The sequence below is a fragment of the Oryctolagus cuniculus genome, chromosome 2 (assembly GCF_051225735.1).
Source record: "Oryctolagus cuniculus isolate XC-2025 breed Fujian yellow rabbit chromosome 2, ASM5122573v1, whole genome shotgun sequence".
Lineage (NCBI taxonomy): Eukaryota > Metazoa > Chordata > Mammalia > Lagomorpha > Leporidae > Oryctolagus > Oryctolagus cuniculus.
Window position 1 is genome coordinate 98,991,288 of NC_142868.1, and position 17,282 is coordinate 99,008,569.

Consider the following 17,282-nt stretch of genomic DNA (forward strand, 5'->3'; position numbering starts at 1 on the left):
GAGTTATTTGTATTCCTATGTTTGTAACAGCTCAATTCACAATAGCTAAGAGATGAAATCAATTTAGATGCCTATTAACTGAAGACTAGATAAGAAATTGAGGTTTATATACATAATGGAACACTACTCAGGCATGAAAAGAATAAAACCTGTCTTTTGCAACAAAAGGGATGAAACAGGAGACCCTATTCTTAATCAAATAATCCAGTCCCAAAAAGACAAAGTATATATATATATTATATATATAAATTATACATATACATATATGTCTGATTTGTGGTAACTAATATAGAGAGTAAAAAATATAATGTATATCTTGGAATTTGGTTATTGATTAAATCCTTTGTCTACCCTCCTGAGGAATAGTGGACTTTCTACTTATTACTTGTTCAGTTCTCTGTTTAGTGTGGTATTAAGCTTGTGATTATAAAATAAATTTAAAGTAGGTCATTACAAAAATTAAAAGAAAAATAAAAAGAAAGAAGGAGAAAGGGGTAGGAAGGAGGAAGGGAAGCAGAGGGGAAAGTTATTTTCTTAAAGCTGTATATGTGAAATATATGAATTCTGTTCCCTTTATATAAATTTAAAAATAAAAAAGAAAAACTGAAAAAAAAGAAAGAAAAAATAAACAGCAATGTACACCTTGGTTTGCACCCCGTGTCTACTGATGCCAGTAGAGAACAGAGGCACTGCCCTGAAGACTGATTAGACAATGTATGCATCAACACAAAGGATCCCATCCTGACCAGGCATGGAGGGAAAGGCCTATGTACAGGCAGCAAGAGCAAATGTTGGTAGTCATCCAGCAAATGAGACCATGCACAGCAAGTACAGGATCCTAAAAATCCCAACAAAACACTTGAGTGAACATCAGCAGAAGGGAATATTTCAGAGTTTGAGGAAAGAGCTGAAACTAAGAGACATAGTATTGTCAACAAGCAGGGAAATCACTTGAAGTGAACTTCATCTACCCAGCACATAAAAACTGACTCCTACCAAGATGAGCAGGTGCCTGAAGTCTAGGATCATCAAATAAACACTTACTTGTGCCTGAGGCACCCCATAAACAGACCATTCTTCAAAGCCATATGCAAAACATAGGAGGTAACTATGTCCCTTCAGATCACTTAAGCCTATATGCAAGGATCAGAACAGGGTGTTTTTAGGATTTCCCAATAAGTAGACACTTGAGAACTAAGATTCTAATTCCAGTTCACCTTGACTTACTGGTCTCTTCAGGCACACCATGAATGTTTTCTCACCAGGTATGTGAGAAAAGTGCAAGCAGAAGGTGACAGGTTTAAGACAGCTTCCATTCTCCTGAGCCAAAAAATTATGGAGCAAAAATAATTCCAACTCATCAGTCTGCATGTGGCAGGAAGAACAGAGCACTCCCTGTCCTGTTCCATCCTGGGTCACTCCTGCAGAACCACCATTTAGCACCAGGGGGCCTTCACCAAAGGCAAAGAATGAGAGTTCCTCTTTTAATTTTTAATTCTCACCACTCTCTTCTTTATTTAAGAGACATTTAAGAGGCTCCTAGCCTAAGCAGTGCTCAACAAAGAGTAATACTGAATTAAGTAAAGATGAATCACTTAGTTCATTTGGTACTAAAATGTGGGCTGATGGAGGGAGGTCTGTCATCACCTTGTTTTTCCCTGGGGAACCAGAGTGGTGGGGGAAAGGAATGAGAGAGATCAAGCCCAAGGACCCTCCCCGCACTTCCAACAAATCAGACATTCCTGGTTTGGCTCCTGGAAGAGACAATCAAGCTAAAGTGATAGAAATAAAATTATTTTAAAAAGCACATTTGTTTAGAAGGACCAAAAACATTCAACCAAGATACATGAACAAAAACAGTCACTGAAATACTTTTGAATACCGGCTTCTTCATCTCTCAAGCCAGTGTTTTAAACAATTGTCATGGAGCAGAGGATTGGCTGGTCATGGTTTGGCCTGTTTGCTCACATCAATATTACCCACCATGATATTTTCAGGGCAATAGCTCATAATTCTTTATTATCTCAGGACTCCCAACAAGCCCTCAAATGGAGCATCCTCAGGAAAATTTCTCCAGTTTTCCTGCATTGTTCATTAAATATGACTAAAGCATTTCTTGCTGCGCCATGGTGTCAACATACTGCCAGGTCAAGGTGCCCACAAGCAGCCATAGTCTCAGCTTCAGGTCCAATTTGTTCTCATCCTCTTTGGTATCACAGCATCACTCCTATAGCCAAAACTACCATTTTGATGAACTGTTAGAGTGCAGACATCTCTACAGGAAGCAAAAAATACCTTCTATGAAAGCACTGGAAAAAGCTGGACTTTTTTATAGCATTTTCCAATAACTATTTCCAACATCCAAAGGGGATAGAGTGTCCTTCTTCACCCTCTGGGGATGCCCTCAGAAACCCTCTATTCTAGTATTGTCATCCAATATCCCATGGATCTATTTGCTAACAATGGGGTCCAACCCCCTGGAATACGGAATACAGAATCTGCAGTAATCAACACAGTTTATGTCACAACGCATGCACTCAACAAATGTTTGACAGATTAATCAGTTCACTAATCACTTACTTTCTGAATAAATACATTTGCAGGTTGCACAGTTTATAAAGAATTTTTCTACTCACTGTCATGCTTGACTACAACAACATCTATGAAGTCCCCCTAAGGTGGGGTCACAATTACCCAATCTACAGATGGGGATGTGGATGCTGAAAGAAACCAAGTGATTTATGTCACACAAGGGTCGGAGACAGGATATAGTGAACATCCTTATCAACTGTCCCTCATTAGACTCTCTTATCTCAGATAGGGCTCTACTGCATTAGATAAGAGGATTGTTTGCATAATTAGAAATAATCAGTTTTTGAGGCTCCTTGATTCCTAGACCATTGCTTCATGCATATTCCTCTTTATATATGTTTGTCTATATATTTGAGTTTTTAGTGACACACACCAAATAAATATGCTCTATATTATGGGTAAAGAGTTTATTCAGTACTGTACTGGAAAAAATGGGCTCTCTGGGAAGGCAATATTCTTCCTGAACACCAATTGAAAGTGCTCAGGCAGTAAGTGACCATGCTCAGAATAAGTACACTTCCACCAGGGAAGGTACTACATTTAAATTACCTTTCTGTGACAGGTACTTCACAAATGCAGGCAGCATTTACACTGGTGTGGCCAGAATGTGAAAAATGTTGATAGGTGTGTGCTGGCAGGAGAGGAAACACTGTTACAACAAAAGGACATTAAATCCTGGCATGTGTGCTAAACGCAAAACCATCCAAAACACTCTTCTTCCCCGACCCTGTCATTCCCTTCCCTCTGGAGAGAAAGTAATATGATTTATCCACTCTACAGAAATCAAAATAAACATGATAGGCAGATCTCATCATTGGGACAGTCTGGCAGCATTTCAGAGCACCTATGCACTGTTGTGATTGCTTCAAGAGGGAGCAAAATCATTTAGTACACAGGTAGAGATGTCTTTGACTATGAACCTTATTCCTTGAAGACTCTCAATCAATGTGTTATAATTGACCTAAGAATTTTAGACTGCAGTTCTCACGCCCCACCTTCAGTCCCAGTCAGAGGAAAGATTTCGCTAGTGAAAGGGAGAGCTGTGAACATGGCAGCGCCTCGGTGGTTCTGGTGCGGCTCTGCAACCATGTTGGTGGCACTGCTGCTCATTTATGAGGTTCCTTTGTGTCACTCCCCGTCTTCATGGAGGAACGACACTAGACCCTGCCTAGGTTTCCTATCCGAGTCACGGCACCATTATGTCGCTCCCCCTCTTCATGGAGGAATGACACTAAACCCTGCCTAGGCTACATATCTGAGTCACGGCACCATTATGTCGCTCCCCGTCTTCGTGGAGGAACGACACAGGACCCTGCGCTGTTCTTTTGTCTGCTCGGCCCTTCCCGGGTTTGCTGCTGGTTCTTCCCGGGTTGGCTACCGACCCTTCCACCTCCGTGCCACTTTCCCCACTTCCGCGGGGGAGCGGCACACTGCTGGCCGGCTCTCTTGGGGGCTGCTCAGGTGTTCCTTCAGATAGATGTTCCCTGTGCGTGTTGTCTCTCTCCTCCTTTATAGTCCTCTTCCACCAATCCCAACTCTGCTACCCACACGCCGAGTACGCTGCTCTCCTCCAATCAGGAGCAGGTCCTACAGTTTATTGGTTGAACTGGAGGCAGCTGTGTAGAAGCTGTTTCCTCCTCTCCCAGCGCCATATTGTGGGAGAGCAGATGCATAGAATAAGTCTTAATTCCAGTAACAGTCTAGTCTGAGTTGCTCCCCACACTTTGGATTCTGCCCAAAGAAAGACGGAGATGGTGTTATCTGAAAAGGTTAGTCAGCTGATGGAATGGACCAATAAAAGACCTGTAATAAGAATGAATGCAGACAAGTTTTGTCATCTTGTTAAAGCTCCACCAAGAAATTACTCCGTTATTGTCATGTTCACTGCTCTCCAACTTCATAGACAGTGTGTTGTTTGCAAACAAGCTGATGAAGAATTCCAGATCCTGGCAAACTTGGCGATATTCCAGTGCATTTACCAACAGGATATTTTTTTGCCATGGTAGATTTTGATGAAGGTTCTGATGTATTTCAAATGCTAAACATGAATTCGGCTCCAACTTTCATCAACTTTCCTGCAACAGGGAAACCCAAATGGGGCGATACATATGAGTTGCAGGTGCGTGGTTTTTCAGCTGAGCAGATTGCCTGGTGGATTGCAGACAGAACTGATGTCAATATTAGAGTAATAGACCCCCAAATTATGCTGGTCCCCTTTTGTTGGGATTACTTTTGGCTGTTATTGGTGGACTTGTGTATCTTCGAAGAAGCAATATGGAATTTATCTTTAATAAAACTGGATGGGCTTTTGAAGCTTTGTGTTTTGTGCTTGCTATGACATCTGGTCAAATGTGGAACCATATAAGAGGACCACCATATGCTCATAAGAATCCTCACATAGGACATGTGAATTATGTCCATGGAAGCAGCCAAGCCCAGTGTGTGGCTGAAACACACATCGTTCTTCTGTTCAATGATGGGATTACCTTAGGGATGGTACTTTTATGTGAAGCTGCTACTTCTGACATGGATATTGGAAAGCAAAAGATAATGTGCGTAGCTGGTATTGCATTGGTTGTGTTATTCTTCAGTTGGATGCTGTCCATTTTCAGATCTAAATATCATGGGTATCCATACAGCTTTCTGATGAGTTAAAAGGAATCCAGAGATATGTAGACACTGGAATACTAGAAACTAAAAATGAGAAATGTGTGTGTTTGAAAAGAAGAATAAAACCTGTGCATTTTGTATTACCTCTTTTTTTCAAGTGATTTAAATAGTTAATCATTTAACCAAAGATGTGTAGTGCCTTAACAAGAAATTTCCTGTCAAAATAATCAAGTATTTGGAAATTATTCTCCTTTTAACCTTGTCTTCCTAGTGTACTTTATGGAATATTTAATTTAGCAGAATTAAGTATATCATTAAAAAAAGTTTTTTTTTAAAAAAACTACTACTTTGGTTTTTTTTTTTTAACTTTTATTTAATGAATATAAATTTCCAAAGTACGGCTTATGGATTACAATGGCTTCCCCCCCATAACGTCCCTCCCACCCGCAACCCTCCCCTCTCCCACTCCCTCTCCCCTTCCATTCACATCAAGATTCATTTTCGATTCTCTTTATATACAGAAGATCAGTTTAGCATACATTAAGTAAAGATTTCAACAGTTTGCTCCCACACAGAAACATAAAGTGAAAAATAATAGATGATTTTTTAAATGATGATGAAATCAGATCAGACCTATTGTCATGTTTAATCCCAGTGAGAGTCAAGTTGGGAATTGCTAATTTCTTCTTTTTTTTTTTTTTAACAGAAGATCAGTTTAGTATACATTAAGTAAAGATTTCAACAGTTTGCACCCCCATAGAAACACAAAGTGAAATATACTGTTTGAGTACTCATTATATAAAGTATACACATCCCTGCAAAAATGGAAGAGCTAAGAACAGATTCCTGATGATGCAGTTATCCATAATAGGCATATGCCAGAACATCTGGTCAGGACTTTCTTTGTTTTAATTAGAGCAAAGCTCAAAATTGCTTTAGCTAGCTTTTTGTCACTTGATTCTATATTGTCTTATCCCAAGGTGGGAAAAGAAAGTCCTGACCAGATGTTCTGGCATATGCCTATTATGGATAACTGCATCATCAGGAATCTGTTCTTAGCTCTTCCATTTTTGCAGGGATGTGTATACTTTATCTATATTTCCTTTGGGGTGGAGAAATCACATATGGTGTGTGATCTTCTGAAAACAAACCACCATTCTTCAGAGTTTGTATCTAGACTTCAGAAAGACTATTCAGCCCTCCTCCTGTGTCTTTCTTACTGAAATACAGTTCTATCCATGCTTCCTGATAACTGCAAATGTTACAAAGTACCTCTGAATACAGGATTATGATTTTTGCATGAGTGTGGTGTTAGCTGCCTTGTATTTGGAAAGATTTTTGATTCATTTCATGTTCTTAATTTTCTTTTATTTAAGATCACCCACACCTAATAAATACATATATAGCTTAGCGTGAAAATCAGTAACTCATAGAATGATCTAAAATGTTTCTGAAAATTTAGAGAGTCTCACTTCTTTGATTTTTACCTAAGAGAAAAATAGATTCGGTTCTGTTTTGGAAAAGGATTCCCTTAGAATGGGAAAAGAAAGAAAATCATGAAATACTGAGTTTTTGTCTCTGTACAAACTGTTTTTTGAAGGTTCTTCTTTTTTGCTATTATTTTAGCCTTTATTTTCTTTCTCCAACTGGAGAAACAAAGTAAGAATTTAAAGAGGTTTTGTGGCCAGTGCTGTGGCTCAATAGGCTAATCCTCCAACTTGCGGCACTGGCACACTGGGTTCTAGCCCTGGTCAGGGTGCCAGATTCTGCCCCAGTTGTCCCTCTTCCAGGCCAGCTCTCTGCTGTGGCCAGGGAGTGCAGTGGAGGATGGCCCAAGTCCTTGGGCCCTGCACCCCATGGGAGACCAGGAGAAGCACCTGGCTTCTGCCAACGGATCAGCATGGTGCGCCGGCCACAGTGGCCAGCCACAGTGGCCATTGGAGGGTGAACCAATGGCAAAGGAAAACCTTTCTGTCTCTCTCTCTCACTGTCCACTCTGCCTATCAATAAATAAATAAATAAATAAATAAATAAAGAGGTTTTGTTTTAGTTTTGCCTTTCTGTCTGTGGAAATAACCATATTTGCTAACCAGATTTCTGTGAAGAATGTTTTCATGGTTATTATGACATCTAAATATAACTTTCCCATAGTTATGAAATGTATAAATTAAAAAAAAGAATTTTAGACTGCAGTCTTCCAATTAAGTTAATAGTTCCTTACAGTATATTTTGGTTACAATGTTAACACTGGCTGATACACTCAGCCCACTGATGCAAACCCCATCTACCTTTGGCTCATGGGGAAAAAGTATAATTGATGGGACAGAAGTGCCTCAAAGGCAAATTGAGGTCACCCTCTGTCAGACAAAAAAAAATGGCAATTTGAGCTGGGGCAATCGGATTCCACAATGTTGTCAAAGATAAGCAACCCTGTTTATTTATTACCAACTTGGCAGAAACCATTAAAGCATGTGTACAAAGTACTTTTTTTAAAGATAGATTTATTTATTTATTTAAAGAGTTACAGAGAGGCAGAGACAGAGAGAGATAAGTCTTCTATCCACTGGTTCACTCCCCAATTGACTGCAACAGCCAGCACTATGCTGATCTGAAGCCAGGAGCTTCCTCCAGGTCTCCCATGCGGGTGCAGGGGCCCAAGGACCTGGGCCATCATCTACTATTTTCCCAGGCCACAGCTTCATTAGAAATGGAGCAGCCGGGACTTGAACTGGTGCCCATATGGGATGCCAGCACAGCAGGTGGTGGCTTTACCCACTAGGCCACAGTGCTGGCCCTGCAAAGTACTTTTTATCTCACAGCTGAAAATCCAGACAGTAGTGTTTCAAATGATTCATGATGTATTAATTCCAGGTTTGTTTGTTTTGACAGGCAGAGTGGACAGTGAGAGAGAGACAGAGAGAAAGGTCTTCCTTTGCCATTGGTTCACCCTCCAATGGCCACCGCGGCCAGTGCACCGTGCTGATCCGAAGGCAGGAGCCAGGTGCTTCTCCTGGTCTCCCATGGGGTGCAGGGCCCAAGCACTTGGGCCATCCTCCACTGCACTCCCGGGCCATAGCAGAGAGCTGGCCTGGAAGAGGGGCAACCGGGACAGAATCCGGTGCCCAGACCGGGACTAGAACCTGGTGTGCCAGTGCCGCTAGGTGGAGGATTAGCCTGTTGAGCCACAGTGCCAGCCTAATTCCAGGTTTTAACACACCAGACTTCATATAAAGAGCTATGGTCTTCCTAGGAATCTAAAACAGAGGAGCTGTAATTTAGCTCTCTGAAGACTGGAGATCAATGTTGAAAGTAACCCAATAGATACTGATTGTAGCTATAGGGATCCTGAGAATGAATGAAGCACAACATGCAATTTAAATGATGTTTAAATGAAAAAGCTGGGGCTGGTGCTGTAGCTCACTTGGTTAATTCTCCACCTGTGGCACTGGCATCCCATATGGGCACCAGGTTCTAGTCCCAGTTGCTCCTCTTCCAGTCCAGCTCTCTGCTGTGGCCTGGGAAGGCAGTGGAGGATGGCCCAAGTGCTTGGGCCCCTGCACCCACATGGGAGCCCAGGAGGAAGCACCTGGCTCCTGGCTTCGGATCAGTGTAGCTCCGGCTATAACAGCCATTTGGGAAGTGAACCAATGGAAGGAAGATCTCTCTCTCTCTCTCTCTCCCTCTAACTCTGTCAAATAAAATATATAAATAAATGAAAAAGCTGACACTCCAGTACAGTCACCCTGGGCTCAATTTTCCAGATGAAGAATGAGAAGATGCACAGAATCAGTGTTGCAGGCTTGCCTGGGAGATTGCTTTCTTGCAGCAAGAAGAAAAACACAAAGAAAATATGGAGCTCAAAATTCCCTGTGGAGTGAGAACAATGCCTGAGTCAGCCTTGCACATCTGAAAACCATTTCTGTTGTATTAGAATACTCTGCTCTAAAGAAACTGGATGGCACTTCACAAAGTCAGGGAATCTGAAGGGGGCACTATAGGAAAATATTGCTTCAGGGACAGAAATGCAAGCCCTTATTTAGGGTAGAGGGCGGGAATAGTCTTCCCATTTATGGAGAAATACCTAGGGTTTGGGCACTACCAATATTTGGATAATTTCTTTTTTTAAAAAAGATATATTTATTTGCTTCAAAGTCAGAGTTACAGGGAGGGGTGAGGCAAAGAAAGAGAGGTCTTCCATCCCCTGGTTCACTCCCCAGTTGGCTGCAATGGCCAGAGCTGCACCTATCTAAAGCCAGGAGCCAGGAGCTTCTTCCAGGTCTCCCATGTGGATGCAGGGGCTGAAGGACTTGAGCCATCTTGTACTGCTTTCCCAGGCCATAGCAGAGAACTGGATGGGAATAGGAGCAGCATCCATATAGGATGGTGGCACAGCAGGCAGCAGCTTTACCCACTACACCACAGCACCAGCCCCATATTTGGATAATTTTCAAGCAGGCAGAGACCAATACATAAACTGAAACAAGGGTGTAAGAAAATGAGGTTCATGAGATTCTCAGTGGAATCCCTTCACTTTACAGCAAGATATTAAATCAAATTACAGCTCAAATTTTACTATTACTTCTCTATACTTTCAAGAAAAAAAATATTTACACTTGCAGAGGACTACATAAACTTGGGGTTGTACATAGGTAGATGGATTTGCACCTGCCAAGGAATTACACCTGTGAAAAGACTAAGTCCTGCATCTGAAAAAAAACGCATACTTTCAGACTTTGTAAGGTGAGACCTGATAAAATTCAAATCAGAAAGGAGGGACTGGATCAGGAGAGGCAGATAGCCAAGCCTGACCTCATATGCAAAGATAGGAATTAAGAGGAGATGCCTTAGCAAAGCAAATATGATGAATAGTGAGCAAAGATAAGGGGGAGACAGAGCATCATAGTGAGAAAATGACCAGTAATAAAAAGGAAGAACACTGGGATCACTTTGGGTGAGATATTTTCGGTATAAGAGAATTTCTATTTCTAGGCAGCTTATCAAAAATATCATAAAAGAGTCTCAAATTTAATTGAGTGATGGTTTGTGGGTTATTTGTGGCTCCCTGAAAGGCAATGGGACCTTCCCTATATAGTAGTATCTGAGAAGTACCTGGATCAGAATCAGGTGGATCTTGTGATGCACCAAGTACGCACAGGAGTCTGCACTTAACACAGCTCCTAAGGTATTTCTTCTTTGCTTGTTTGGAAGCAACTATGCTTGAGCAGGTGGTGGAGAAATAATTTACCAATGCCTACCAAAGGGGCGCTCTCAAGGAAACATCAGATATTTTATCATTCATTTAACTTCTAATTGGATCTCTGCAGATTGTTTCATGACAAGAACACTGCATTAAGAATTGGCCACCTTTGAATTTGGACCTGCAGACATATCAGATTGTTCAGGAGAACCAGATTCTCAGACTCTTTTACCTGTCTCACCACATAGAGGAGCAAGGCCATCATCAGTGAACCAGAGAAAGGAATGTAGTGATAGGAAAATATGGTGAGTCTTATCACAATTGAGACACTAAAGAAAAAGGCACTTGACCAAGGAAGAGGACTGAATAAAAGCAGTATCTGAAAGCTTCATTAAATCTTTATTAAGGGGCTGGCACTGTGGCATAGTGGGTAAAGCTGCCACCTACCGTGCCAGCATCCCCTATGGGTGCCAGTTTTAGTCCTGGCTGCTCCACTTCTGATCCAGCTCTCTGTTGTGGCCTGGGAAATCAGTAGAGGATGGCCCAAGTCCTTGGGCCCTGCACCCCTTGAGGCTCCAGAAGAGGCTCCTGGCTTTGGATTGGCACAGCTCTGGCCATTGCAGCCAATTGGGGGGGGGGGTGAAACAGTGAATGGAAGAGCTCTCTCTCTTCCTTTCTCTCTCTCTCTCTCTGCGTAACTCTGACTTTCAAATAAATAAATAAATCTTTTTTAAAAATCACCATTAAAAGGCAAGTGTCCTCAGTTCTGTTCATTGGCCTCTGCAAACACCATCCAGAAATGGAATTTACAAAGTTGAGCAAGAGAAACAGTAATCCCCACCCCACACCCCAAACTTATGGAAAGATGGAATAGAATCAAATGAAAACAATAGAGGAGTCTGTGAACATTAGTAATTACCAAGTAGTCAGAGAACTCAGCAAGTGCCCAGCCCTCTGCTTTTTCCTGATTGTCTCTTGGACTCCTACACAGTAAGTTCCAGAAATAGTGGATAAGTTGGAAGAGATCATAACAAGTTTGCTCGTAGCCTACTTTCAAAACTTCCCACTGGGCAACAGACAATATACTTGTTGATATAACCCCCAAAAGAGTCATTACAAGTATGCAGACCTTTAATTAAGCCAGGCTGATAACACAATATTTCTTCCTCATTTTCTTCAAGGTAGATTAATTAAGAATAACAATTTTGACCACTCTCCCTAAATGTATTCCATATGCTTGGGCAGTAGGAAAAGAACATGCATTTGTTTAAAAAGACTTATTTGTTTATTTCAAAGTCAGAGTTAGAGAGAGACACAGAGAGAGAGAGATACTGATTTTTCCATCTACTGGTTCACTCCCCAAATGACTGCAACATCAGCACTGGACCAGCCTGAAGCCAGGAAGTTTCTCCAGATCTCCCATATGGGTGACAAGGGCCAAATACTTGGACCATTTTTTGCTGCTTTTCCGAGACCATTAGCAGGGATCTGGGTAGGAAATTGAGCAATTGGAACTTGGACCTCTGCCCATCGGGTATGCTAGCAAAATGGGTGGAAGCTTAATCTGCTATATACCACAATGCCAACCCCAGAAAACTATTCAATATTCTTCCATGTGATCCTTAACCTCATTTTCCATCTAAGTTGAAGGAAGTTTATAATTTTTCAGCAGAGATTGAAGATCTCTATATGGTATCTCTGAGCTACAGATTTTAACATAAGAAAATTAGATCTCTATGGATTTGGAATCTACAACTTCCACCTTTTAATTTCTAAGTCACCCAACCTAAATTTTAATATTCTACAAAAAATATTAAACAGTACCTAAACACAAAGTTGTAGGCTCAAAAATGCCTAAAACTAGTTATTGTGGAAAACACAAATCTTTCATCTATCCAGGAAATGTCCCAAACCATTGTGATTAGAGGAAGAAAACAGAAGATGCAAGGTGGCTGAATAGGAAAAAGCTGTGCTGATTTAGACCATGGGAATAAAAAGGGAGGAATCGCGTTCCCAGGGGACAGTTACAAAGAAGTTTGCTCTGGAAATTCTACAGAAAGAAGAGAGACCCCATGGAGCAGCAGAGGTGGTACAATCACACAGCAGGGAGCAGGACATTGCCAATGACTCCTACAGCCAGTGGGCTGGGGAGCAGAGACACCATTTCTAAAAGCAAGGTGAGGGGAACTGTGGCAGTCCATATCACTGATATACTGCCTTAGAGAGAACCTCACAGACCCCACTGACCTGATTTTGGACTGGAGCACTAGTGAGAGGGAGGGGGGATGACAACCAAATCCCATGAAAGGAGAGCATATTGCTTTCCTTACATCACCCCACAGGGTGTCCAGTAACTATCAGGGAAGTGGCACCATCCTAATAAAGTGAATAGAGACTGTTGCAGCCCATATGTACCTGCTGGATTTTATAGGAAGAATAAATTTGTGGTCCCCACTGAATTTCATTGTGGCCTGGAGGGATGCTGTGGGTGGGGCACCCACTTAAGATTGTAAAATGCTCCCATCCCCTCATTCTATCAAGGTGCCTGGACTCAATGTGCCAAGGCAGAGCACCAATCAAATTCTATTAGGCATGTGGCTAGCTTTAGGAGTACTGTGGCTCTCTCCATGGATGAGAGAGGCTCATAGGGCTGAGAGTGGATCCCCTGCTCTATGCAACTGTGGGAGCCATGCACCCTGTGACTTTGGGAATTTTGTGATTGTGCAATAGGGTGTGGGGCATGGCAAGGTCTTTGGGCAATCACTATATCTGGCTTCAGAGGCTTAGAGTTCCCTGAGTGCTTGGAGTGGGCCATCACAGAGGTCCTGCACTCACACTGAGGAGCCCACATTCCTTTTTGCAGTTCAAGCACCTGCATGGGTGGGGTACAAAGACACTGAGGGCTCATCCTGGGCAGTTTGTTAACTTTGGCAGAGAGGGGTTGAGACTGTGATAACACCAGCCAACATGATCACAACTCTCTCCCTCCTGACAGTACAGGAAATCCACCAACCCTAATTTGGGAGACACTCTGAGCTCTTGTCCCATCCTCAAGCACTGGCTAAAACCCCATGACCCCACCCAGCACACACTTTGTATATGTGAAGGAGCAGACATTCCACTAAATCAAGAGGCATATTTCAAAGATAAAAGCCTTAAGAGGAGGAAACCAACAAGTGTTTCCACAAATGCCTAAAAATAAATGTTGAAATACAAGAAGCATGAACAAGGAAGACAACATGACACATACAACGTTTCACTATTAGAATGTGAAAATGAAGAGGGTGATGAATTGCCTGAAAAGGAATTCATAAGATCACAAGATTACTTACAACACAGAGAATCAAATATTTTAGTTAAATCCATACATGACATGGTGACCAATTATGGTATCATATAGAGATACTGAAGAGAAATCAAACTGAAAATACTAGAAATGAAGAATTTGATATGTCAAACAAAAAATATAGTGGAAAGCCTTAAAAACTTATTGAGGCAGAAGAATGAAAATCTGAGCTTGACGAAAAAGCCTTATAAAAAGCTCAGAAAAAAATAGAAAAAAATTAGAAAAACTGAAAATAATGTCTGAAACTTATGGGAGGCTATCAATCAACCAAACATATGTCTGAGGAGTTGCTGAAGGTGTGGAATGAGAGAATTGATTAGAAGGCCTATTCAGTCAAAATAATAGCAGAAAAATCCCCTAAATTGGAGAAAGGTGGGGACATCCAAGTACAGGAAGCACAAAGAACTCCTGAAAGCAATTATCAGAAAATATTGTAACACAATGTAAATTTTCAAAAGTAAAACATGAGGAAAATGTCCTAAAGTGTGCAAAAGAAAAATACTAGATTACCTTGAAAGGATCTGCAATTAGATTTACAACTGATTTCTCCTCAGAAAATCTATAGCCTAGGAGATCATGGAGAGATAGTCCAAGTACTTAAAATAAAAAACCTGTCAACTGTCAATCTAGAATACTGTACACTGCAAAGCTCTCATTTATGAATGAAGGTGAAGTAAAGACCTTTCAAAGCAAACAGAGTTTGTCAGCAAACAGCTTCACAAATGATACTTAAGGATGTGCTACATACGGAAACAGAGAAAGATAGCCACATCAAGAAAGAATGTAAAGGCAGAAAATCTAGTAAAAGTATAATAGAAATTCAAATCAAATAATAGGAATATTTATGGGAAATGGCAAGAACAAACTGATACTTATTGATAATAATCTTGAATGTAAATGGCCTAAATTCTAAAATTAAATACACAGCCTGATTGAATCAATTTTAAAAAGGACCCATCTATTGGCTCTGTACAAAAAAACAAACCTCATCAACAAAGATATACACAGACTGAAAGTGAAATGATGGAAAAAGTTATTCCACACTAAAATGCCAAAGAAAAGGAGTAGCCAACTTAATACAGACAAGGTTAACACAAAAAGTGTTATAAGAGACAAAGGATGGCATTATGCAATGATTAAGGAATCAATTCAACAGGAAGATGTGAATATAGTGAAGATATGTGCACCCAATGCTAGGGCACTGGATATTTAAAATAAATGTTAATGTACATAAAGGGAGACATAGTCTCCAAAACAATAATAATGATGGACTTCAACACCCCACTTTCATGAGTGGACAAACCAACTAGACAAAAAAATCAACAGAGAAACAACAGAGCTAATCCACACTATAACCAAAAGGATCTAATTAATATCTACAGAACATTTCATCACACAGCTGCAGAACACATTCTTTTCATCAGTGCATGGAATTTTTCTAGGATATATCATGTGCTAGGCCATAAAGCAAGTCTCAACAAATTAAAAAAAAAAAAAGCTGAAATCATACTATGTGTCTTTTCTGAACTCAAAGGAATGAAGTTGGAAATTAACTAACTCAAAAAAATATACAAATGGAGACTGAAATCAAAAGAGACATCAAAAAATCCCTAGAAACAAAGCAAGGCATTTCAAAATATGGAATACAGCAAAAGCAGTGTTAAGAGGAAAATTTATAGCAGTTAGTGCCTGCATCAAGAAATTGAAGACGTATTGCATACAGCAATAGCTGCTTTGAAAGGCAGAGTTCAGGTGCAAGGGCACTGCATGATGAGAAGCTGTCCTATACAAACAGGGTATAAAAATGCCTCCAGAAAACAGACAGTGAAGCTCTACTTCAAAATGAGTAAAAGTTATCACAGGAAGAAAGGGATGTAAATGTGTTCTTCCAAAGGAAACAGCATGAGTAAAAGCTCTAAGGTGGAAGAACACATGACATATCCATGGCATCATCCTACCCGATATTGCCAGCCAGACTTTAGAGATTGTTAGGATACGAATTCTATCTCTACCAACTATGATGTGTTTTACCTTAGGCAAAATATAAAACTATGTTAGTGCCTTTCATCTGGAAAATGAAAACAATTATTGTACTTGCTTCATAGGCTGGTTGGATCAGACAAATTAACATACAGACAGAAAAAATGTTATTAGTTATTATGGTTAGATATTATTGTTAGATGTATATTATATAATGTTTTGATATTTTATACTACTTGTCTAGATAAAATTAAAACATTAATTATTCTCTCTTCTGTTAAAGGTAAAAATATCATACTTTTAGAAAGTTAAAAAAGTTTATGTATAGCTTATACATAAAATAATCATGCATTCTACCAGTAATGTTCCATGACTTTTTGTAAATGTATACAGGTGGGAAACCATCACCACAATCCAGCTTTAGGAAATCTCCATCACTCCAAAAAGTTCCCACAAGCATTTTTGAAGTCTTTCTTCAATTTCACCCCAGCCCAGATCCATGTAAGTCATAATCTGCTATCTCTCCATATATATTTGCCTTTTCTGTATAAATGGAATCATAGAACATGTTAAAAGAAGAATTTGGTAGAACTAGGTGTGTGGCTGAAGAATGCTTGAGGGGCAGTGGTTTTATGCTACACAATGCTCCAATTAAAAAAAAAATCAGTAGAGTTTCAACTTATTCTTTCCTCCCTTTTGGAATCTCCCCAAGCCCACAATCAATAAAACTTGAATGGCAGTGATTCTATTATTTTCACAGCACCATGTTACAATCAATGCCAATTGATTACAATATGATTATAATGAATCACAGACAAAACCATCATGTTCCCAAATCTGTATGTATTAAATGCATGAAGTTGTATTCCTTAAACAAAATAAAAAAGAGAATCTTGATATTAACTTTGAAATATGAAAAGAAAATATTCCATCATATAGTTCCAAGGGTACAAAATAACAGTTAATGTCAATTAACTGCCATGAAAGACTCTGAACATATTTTAAGTACAAAAGCCATCATGCATTTTATATTTTTTGAAATATATTTTTTTAAATTTATTTGACAGATACAGTTAGACAATAAAAGAGAGAGATAGAAAGAAAGGTCTTTCTTCCATTGGTTCACTTCCCAAATGGCCACCATGGCCAGTGCTGCACCTATCCGAAGCCAGGAGCCAGGTGCTTCCTCCTGGTCTCCTATGCGGGTGCAGGAGCCCATGCACTTGGGTTATCCTCCACTGCCTTCCCAGGCCACAGCAGAGAGCTGGACTGGAAGAGGAGCAATCAGGACTAGAACCCAGTGCCCATATGGGATGCCAGCACCACAGGTGGATGATTAACTTTATTTTTGGCCTTAGTATTTTAGAGCTTGGCTAACTTCAGAGTGTTAACTTGTCTTTTCCAATTGCCTCCATAAAGCTTTGGGCACCATCCCATCACAATGCTGACCTTCAGAAACCAATATTTACTACACTTTCTCATGCAGAACCACTGTTGAAAATGCCCTTCTCACATAATAGTGAGCATATGACAAAATTCTATTTAATGCATTAAGAA

At 40.3% G+C, this 17,282-nt stretch overlaps 2 pseudogenes; one reads left to right on the forward strand and one right to left on the reverse strand.

Annotated features, from left to right (window-relative positions):
* LOC149127927 (ribose-5-phosphate isomerase-like) overlaps positions 1-17,282 on the reverse strand; it is a 423,712-nt pseudogene that overhangs the window by 356,433 nt on the left and 49,997 nt on the right.
* On the forward strand, positions 3,489-5,478 carry LOC138848796 (dolichyl-diphosphooligosaccharide--protein glycosyltransferase subunit MAGT1-like; annotated as a pseudogene).